This window comes from Octopus bimaculoides, chromosome 13 (assembly GCF_046866305.1).
Source record: "Octopus bimaculoides isolate indiv1 chromosome 13, ASM4686630v1, whole genome shotgun sequence".
In the NCBI taxonomy this organism is placed as follows: Eukaryota; Metazoa; Mollusca; class Cephalopoda; order Octopoda; family Octopodidae; genus Octopus; species Octopus bimaculoides.
This window is the reverse complement of record NC_142940.1, coordinates 9658237-9667378: the sequence shown is the minus strand read 5'-3', so window position 1 is coordinate 9667378 and position 9142 is coordinate 9658237. Positions and strand designations below refer to the sequence as shown.

Genomic DNA, 9142 nt, shown 5'->3' with positions numbered 1-9142 from the left:
GGGGTCAAACTGGCCTTCCTTATCAAGTCTATTTCGTGCGAAGGGGTGAGGAGAGAAGAGGTTTGCAACCCCCGCCAGTAAATAAATAAACCTGCCGTCAAAACACTCAACAATGCCGCCGCTCCCGCTTACAAAAATGGCCATTGTACCTAAGAATGGAAATATCGATTTCTTCCTCAAGCACAACAAGGTCAATATTTGTAGGGGGAAGAAGGTAGCAGAGTCGATTGATTTTGGCCGCTGGTGTATTTATTATTAGAACTTATTTTTATCGATGATGAAAAGGGTGAAGAAAAAAAAAAAAAAAACGTCAAGCGTGAGACCCCTGGCAGAATTTGAACTCGGAATGAAATCCAGGAAACACGACTACTAGCATTTAATACGGAAGCGTTTCACCATTTTTATGAAGGAAATATGTGAGCAAGTTTGTGACAAGACCAATAGCAAATATTTAGAAATAGACACACAAACACACACGGATAAAAATAGGGGTTTTAAGGATTTCACCTCGTAAAACATTCGAACTGTTTAACACCAGATTTATACGAGGAAAGAAATTTGTTTTGTAAAACGTGTGTGTGTGTGTGTCTATACACACGCACACATATGTTGTTTAGTACGAGATCAGTTCTAGACAAGCAGACCTCTGATTAAACGCATTCCTGCCATGCCCAGGGTGGGTTTTTTTTTCAAAATTTGTTTTATCGGGTATTGCGTACCTAGAACTACATTATCCAATGTGTTCTAATTCTTTTTAAGACGGTAAAGTGTAATTCAAGAAAGATATGGCTGCTATTTCTGATTGGTCGAACGACCATATAGAAGCTGGTTCAAGTAGAGAAAAAGAGTGTATACTTACTTTCTCTCTCTCTCTCTCTCACTTCCACTCTACTCGAACCAGATAGATAGATAGACAGATAGATAGATAGATAGATATGGTAGTCTCTTAACTAAAGCGGCGTCAATTCTTGTTATATATTTAATTAACCCTTATCGGGACAGACAGATATCACCATTCATAAATTTCTCTTTTTAAAAACTTTCAAATAATTTTGTCTTCTTGTCGAAATGAGATACTATTTTATATATATATATATATATATGAGAAACGTCTAATTTTCAGAGATGTCAGCCTAATAGGTTAACTTGACAATGGTATTGGGAAAAAACAATCTACAATAGTTTACTTTAAGTATAGTTATGTATAAAAAATAGTAAAATATTAACTGAATGCTCAGTCAATACATTTAAGTAGAATATCCTATTTATTTTTACAAGGAAACGTTTGACAGGGACTTCGAAATTTCGCCAGTCGTTAGACTAACAACGTATTTGTAAGCATCTATTCATTTCGTTTCAGTTATTCAAGATAGCCAGGTTACTTTTGTACATTCCCATTTATTGTCGGTTTGATTTTAATTGACGCCGCTTAATTTGATGACAAACATACACAAAATATATACATTCTTTCGTTTTGCCACTCATTCATGTGTACGTGTGTGAATATAATATATATATATATATATACGCACACGAATGAGTGGACAAATGAAGGTAAGAGGTGGTACTCAATACATTTAGTAGGAGTTACAGATTGTTTAATAACAAATAGGTTCGTTCTACGAACCCACGAAACTAGAGTCGTAGAGAGCCGAGTCAAATTGTCATTAAAGCAATATCCGTCTGTCTATGTATGTATATCAGCACCATTACTTGTGCTACCACAATCACTTCCGGTTGATTATAAAAACCTTTACTTCGCTACAGCTAGCATCGAATATTTAGAGAAAGTGTAGATACACCAAATCAAACACACAAAATGAATATAATGTTGTATATATATTTAATCGACTGACAAAAAGAAAGAGACGAAAGTTATTTAGTTTGTAAAAAGTGAAAGCAAGCGTTACTAGTTAGTTGGCCGACATGTACATTTCGTCTAGAAGCGATCATACTTAGTCTTGTTTCTCGTTTTAAATAGCTAAATCAACAATTATATTTAAAATATAAATTAACAAAGATTAATTTAATCGGACTGTCAGTTGACTCTTAATACTGAACAGAACGTTTTAAAAAAAATATTAATAAATAATTAAAAATCATTGTCTGCCTTAGTGTATAAGTGTAGAGTACTGGGAAATCCCATCGGAAATTGCCGAACGAACACATTAATTATCGCTCTGCCTTTATCGAAACAAAGCTGGACATTTTCTTCAACTATTAAAATACAATACACACTTCAGTAAACAAGATAACTTTTGTTCGCTTATTTTGTGTTGTTTTTTTTTTAAATAAAGTATGTATTGGCATTCGAAAGAATGCTGTATTATTTAAACAAGGGTGTCGAGCTGGCAGAATCGTTAGCACGCCGGACAAAATGCTTAGCGGCATTCCTTCTCGCTCTTTACGTTTCTAGTTCGAATTTCCCTGAGGTCGACTTTGTCTTTCATGCTTACGAGTACAAGTTAAGCACTGGGGTCGATGTATTCGACTTAACCCAACTCCCAAATTGCAAGCCTTGTGCCAAAATCTGAAACCTTTATTATAAAGAATATAGAATCAAAGAGGTATAGAAAATTGAAGATAAAGCTCCTAATATTAATTTCATCATAATTATCTCTTATTCAATATGCCAGTACACTGGTGCTTCCATTTCTATGCAAAGACGAATGCGTGTTAGCACAAAACGCAGATAAATAAAATAAACCAATCAATGCGTGGGAGGTGGGTAGACATAAAACGAAAGATTGATGTAGGAATTACAATCTTCCCTCCCACCCATTCGTTACATCGTCGGGGGCGTACATCAAGGATCGGCACACACACACACACACTCTCTCTCTCTCCAAGCATTCCTGTGCAGATAAGATCACATATTCCCTCCCTCTAAATATTCAGTCCTCGCTACCATCAACTCCAGCATTTGCCAGGCACGCCACATGCTTCTACAAACATCATTTGAAAAAGAAAAAAACAAAACAACTTATTCAACAACTCTAAAAAAACACGGTCATTTGAACAGTCGCGTCCGTAACATTGAAGAATAACAGATGGAGGTGCCGTCGCTCGACCTGTTAGAAACAGCAGTTAAATCATCCTCAAATTAGGTCTACCGTCTAAAAAAATTTTTTTTAGAAAGATCTAGCCATAGTTGGAATGCTTTCGATAATAGACCTGCTAGATAAATTGGATACTGTAGTCTTCGATACACGGGCCTGGCGTTAATAAAGAATTGTCATATCAGAAATAACTTTAATCAGAAGGGCCACGGTTGAAATGCTTTTTATCTTAGACCAGTTCATTCAGAACTCACCTGGAGTCCCCCCCCCCAAAAAAAAAACAAAACAAAAACACTCTTCACTAACACAGCTACCTACGCACTCCAATTTGTCCTTTCTAGTATTGTTACAAATGGTATCAGCTTTTCTAAACTTCCTGAGTGTTTTATCACCACCATTAAAACCACTGAAACTCACCTACCTCATTATTTTTAGTCAGTCCCATTAAAGACTCGTCAGAGATCTTTGCTTAACCCTTTCTTTCCTGAAATTCTAACCACTAGGAGAATCTCCGTTCTCGTCCGTTCCACCGGACCACAAACTTGATCTCCGCCCAAAAGAAAGTTCGAAATCACACACCGGATGTAAGCCTAGAGGCCTCTAGGAAGCTACTTAAACCTGCTAGAAATAGCAGTCAAATTCCCCCCCCCCCCCGAAATCATAACCTATCGTCATCAAAAAGTGAAGGACGAAGAACATACTGAACGGTGTAGCCCTAGATACACTTCGCCTGGAAAAAAAAAAGACAGGGTCTGAAGGCTGGAAATTCTTTTACCATAGCCCTGCTCAGGTTGACCTGAGCTAAACAATAACATTTTAAAACACACACACACACACCGTTTTTACTAATATATGTCGCACTGTATTATACTCGAGTGTAATTGAAAAAATTAAGGTGCGACTTATACACAGGGCAAAACTATGAAGGGAAAGATTTTGTACAAAGATTTAGCACTTTGATTAGGAGTACGACTTATATCCGAGTAAGTACAGTACGTACTTATATCAACCCATGAGGGAACAACCTCTGCAGGGTCTCCCTCAGATCACACCGTGATACCATAAAAGAAACAAAACAAATAGGAAGGTCACACCTGGAATGTTTATGATCAGAACTAACATGGGTCTAAACAACAACTTTACCCAACTGTTCTGAAGCCATTTAATACGCAAGAAGGGTAGAGAACCAACAAGCAAGTTGAGTATAGACTTTATATATAAAGTTGGTGGATTTGGGTCAAGCAAGTGCTAAACTGGAGTTACCACTTGTGGGTTTGTTTGTTTTCTTAATGCCAAGTTGTGAAGTTTACATAGATTGGACGAGATCAATGGTGGCGTTAATCTTTGAGATTCATACCTTTTAAATGTCCCGTTTAAATTGTTGCAAGTTGACACTTGCAGGAACGAAGTGAGCAATGAGGTGATTTCAGAGGGATGTGAAGTGGGGGGGAGAAAGAACTGGATGTAGTGGTTAGTGTGAGGAGGAGGAACTGGACACAACAACGGTGAGAAGAAGAGGAGGAGAGGCCAGTGGACCAGGAGTGTATAAGTGGAGAAGATTGCAAGACTAGTTGCAGGGAACGATGGTTATTGTAGTTGTGGTAGAGAAGGCAAAGGGAAGAGACAGCACACCTGTGAGTACAAGCAGGTATATGTCTATCAGTGATTTTATCACAATCAGTTGTCTTTCTGTGGAAATGGTCTACATGGCTGTGTGGTATGTAGCTTGCTTACCAACCACATGGTTCCGGGTTCAGTCCCACTGTGTGGCACCTTGGGCAAGTGTCTTCTACTATAGCTTCGGGCCGACCAAAACCTTGTGAGTGGATTTGGTAGACAGAAACTGAAAGAAGCCCGTCGTATATATGTATATATATGTGTGTGTGTGTTTGTCCCCCCACCATCGCTTGACAACCAATGGTGGTGTGTTTACGTCTCCGTAACTTAGCCGTTCGGCAAAAAGAGACCAATAGAATAAGTACTAGGCTTACAAAGAATAAGTCCTGGGGTCGATTTTCTCGACTAAAGGCGGTGCTCCAGCATGGCCACAGTCAAATGACTGAAACAAGTAAAAGAGAGAGAGTAAAGAGTGTTTGCATGTGTACTGCTCCAAATTTACTTTTAAAAGAAACAAAACCAACTTAGAAGCATTTGCAGGTCTGATTGAAGCCTTGTGAGTGGATTTGGTAGACAGAAACTGAAAAAATGCCCATGTGTGTGTTTGCCTTTGTCCCCCACCACCACTTGATAACCAGTGTTGGTTTGTTGATGTCCTCATACCTTAGCAGTTCAATTTATATGGAACCCAAATATCGAGCCTCTTAATGAGTTCAAGACATTTTAAATGATTTTCAATTGCTGTGTGCGATACATTTAACCTCTCTGCAATCTCTCACACAGTTACATGACAATCAGATTCGATTATGGCTTTGATTTGGTCATCATCAACTTCAGGACGTCGACCGGAACATTGGTCATCCTTGTGTGAAAAATCTCCAGAACGAAATTTTTTAAACCATTTCTGACATGTGCGTTCTGTTAATGAATCAACACTATATATTTCACATATCTCTTTGTGAGCCTCAGCAGCTTTCTTGCCTTTACGGAAATAAAGAAGCAAAATATGGCGAAAATGTTCATTTTTGCACTCCATGTTGAAATTAACTGAACTAACAGCTGTAAACAAGATTACGTGCAATTTGCTTCTGAAGTCAACTAAAGGTAATGGCGATCAAATGTCGAAAGGAAAAAAAATAACATTGACAAAAGTCATTCAGAAAAATCGTAGCTCTCTTTGCGAAAAATGAAATTACTTTCTTTCCAACCCAATAGTTATGCATGACCCTTTTCGACAAACCAGATTAGTTTTGAGATCATATGGTGTAAGTTATTTCTCAAACTACAGACAATGATTGTGATCATGATCATTGCTTGGACAGAATTTGTTGAAGCAGATTTTCTATGCTGCATGCCCTTCCAATTGCCAAACCTCACCTGTTTCTGTTTCCAAATAAAGCAATATTTTCCCAAGACCAAAACAATTTCATAGGAGATTGGAAACAAAAGACACTGTTTGCATGGCAGTGACACTTACTTACAACTATCACACAATGTCAAGTCAAAGAGACAATAATACATGCGTGTACACACACGTGCATGTGATGGGCTTCTTTCAGTTTCTATTTATGAAATCCACTCTCAAGGCTTTAATAAGACAGGGGTTATAGTGGAAGACACTTACTCAATCCAAAACTATGTGGCTGGAGAGCCTACTTCTTTAACACACAGCCATATCTTTGCTCTATCTTTTTCACAATATTTTAACCCATATCTCCAAATGGTGTCCAATTCCATGACTTCATTTTTGTATAATCATTATTGATTATTTATGCTAATTAATTAAATCTTAACATAGAAGCCCTTAAAGAACAAAAGTCTTCGATATTGAAACTATTTACGTTTTCAATTATGTCTTCCATATCGTTTCATATTTAAGGCTGTTGACAGAATATGAGATTCAGGATTATGTTGCTACAAAACATCTGTAAAATGATGTTATTACAGCATAAGAGAGAAGCGAAAAAGATAGAAGCAACTGCACAATGGTAGTTCAGGTTTGTGATTATTCCATATTATGGTATTCAGGATTGTGGAAGTCAATATCAACTGGAATAACTTGGCTATGTTAAGATGGTTTTTTTATGCATTCTTCTTTCCCACTTAGATTCTAAATGTTGTCACAAAAGTAATATGTCCATTCTGCTGAAATAAATTTTCAGTAAATTTTCTATATCCTTGTGCAGCTGAAGATTGCTCTGTATTTTGCATTTAATTTAATGCTTGCATTACTTAAATAAATGGAGTGGCATGAAACGTGCGTACTGCAATAACCTTTAAAATCCGTGTTGTCCTTTTTGATTTTTGACCACCTTGTTTTTGGAATTGTTTGGATAATACCATACTATATTCTGGTGCCTAAACTTAATGTGCCACATTGAAATTTGAATATATATATATATATATATATATATATGTGTGGGTGTGTATATATATATATGCATATATGTATATGTAAATGGGTACATGTATATATATATGTATACGTGTCTATATATGTTTATGTGTATATATATATATGTATGTGAGTATGTATGTATATGTGTATGTATATATATATATATATATATGTATGTTTATATGTATATGCATATGTACCTATGTATGTATATATGTATATACATATGTACCTATGTATGTATATATGTATATACATATGTATGTGTGTGTGTGTATATATATATATATATATATATATATATATATATACATACATATATATACATACATATATATAGGGGAGTATTGTAGTTTGCCTGAAGCATTGTTTATGGTTTGTAAAGAATAAAATATTTTGATTGACACAATAATGCACTATAATACAAAGAATGGACTATAATAACTGTTGTAATTTAATCATCCAGAGTCTGATATCGGGCTATGGATGATTAGATTTACAAAAGTTATTATAGTCCATTGTTTATATTATAGTGCATTATTGTGTCATTGAAAGTATTTTATTCTATATGTATATCTATCTATCTATATATATATATATATATCTATATATATATATATATATATATATATATATATATATATATATATATGTCGGAGTTATCCCAGTTGCCTGAGTTGCCTTCTCCTAGAAGGATGCCCTAACAAGGGCTAGGGGTCCTTCCCTCCCAATGGTTTAACCGCGCGATCAGGTATTCAGTCCGATTATCTCTATGTCCCCGTGCAAAAAACAGCATTAAGCTGGATAAAAAAAAAAGTTGATATACAATATATACATAAAATATACGATATGGCGATATGGAATACATGAAAAATATCTATATGATGAGCAAACTATAAAAATATACATAAAATATTTTTTTCTCTTTTTTTTTTTTTTTTTTAAGACATTGTAGATCTTTGGCTGGGCTAAAATGTCACATTCGATTACAGCACCATTAAGCTTCGTGCAATGGCCATACTCGATAACGAGGGGGCAGCCATCATATATATATATATATATATATATATATATATATATATATATAACTACATTTAAACTCTCCATGTAGAAAGGAAGAATACAAAAAACCATTTTGACTTAGCCAGACCTTACAGGCTAGTAAATAATTCTAAGCAGATTTTTAACTATCACTGATTTTATTTGTTTTTTTTGTTTCTGATTTAGGGACCATCTTATCAGACTATGTGCTTTTGTACCTCATTCATTGATATCGCCATATTTTCCATTGAAAAACCTTTAAATTCGGAATCACTGCTTGATAGCATGAAACTCCAATCCATTTTCACAGTTGAAAAAAAAAAAAAATCGATGCCAAAAAAATGTGGAAAAAAAATGTAATAATACAAATAATAAGAACAAAATTTGGCTAATTATTCCTTATGGAGCTCAAGTTAAAACAAAAATTATTAAAGAGATTTTAAATATAATTGAGATATTCATTTAGAGATAATAAAAAATATAATAACATTTTTTCTAGTGTTCTCACATGGCCTCAGACTCAAAAGTGCCTGGAGGAGGTAGTGCTGCCCTGGGTCAAGAGGGTGTCTGCTGGAAGACCCTATGTCAAGCAACAAGACTTTGCACCATGCCACACAAGCAGAAGAACCCAGTCGTGGCTGCCAGACAATTTCTGCAATCACATCACCCCTAACATCTGGCCACCTAACTGCCCAGACTACAACCCTTTTCATCATTATGTGTGGAGCATATTTGAGCGAGAGACCAACAAAACTCCTTGTAACACCAAAGACGAACTGAAGGCAAGGACTGTGGCAGCATTCACCAACTTAAACAAAGAGTTGCAGGAGATTCCCAAGTCATCTGGAGGCCGTGGTTGAAGCCAGTGGCGATTTTATTGAATAAATTTACTCTTTAGTACTTCAAGATATCCTTTATGTAATTTTGGTAAATATATCTGTTAAAATGAGATGTCAGTGTTATTTTCATTTTTGCGTAATTTAGACGACCGTTTATTCACCGCACCCTGTACATATATATGATTACA

General features: G+C 35.6%; 1 long non-coding RNA gene across 1 annotated transcript; it reads left to right on the top strand.

Moving 5' to 3' along the window:
- The first annotated feature begins 1505 nt into the window (after positions 1–1505).
- LOC128249267 (uncharacterized) lies at positions 1506–9064 on the top strand. Its single transcript, XR_008265355.2, has 2 exons — positions 1506–6673; positions 8615–9064. It is a non-coding gene; the product is annotated as an uncharacterized LOC128249267 (long non-coding RNA).
- The last annotated feature ends 78 nt before the right edge of the window (positions 9065–9142 follow it).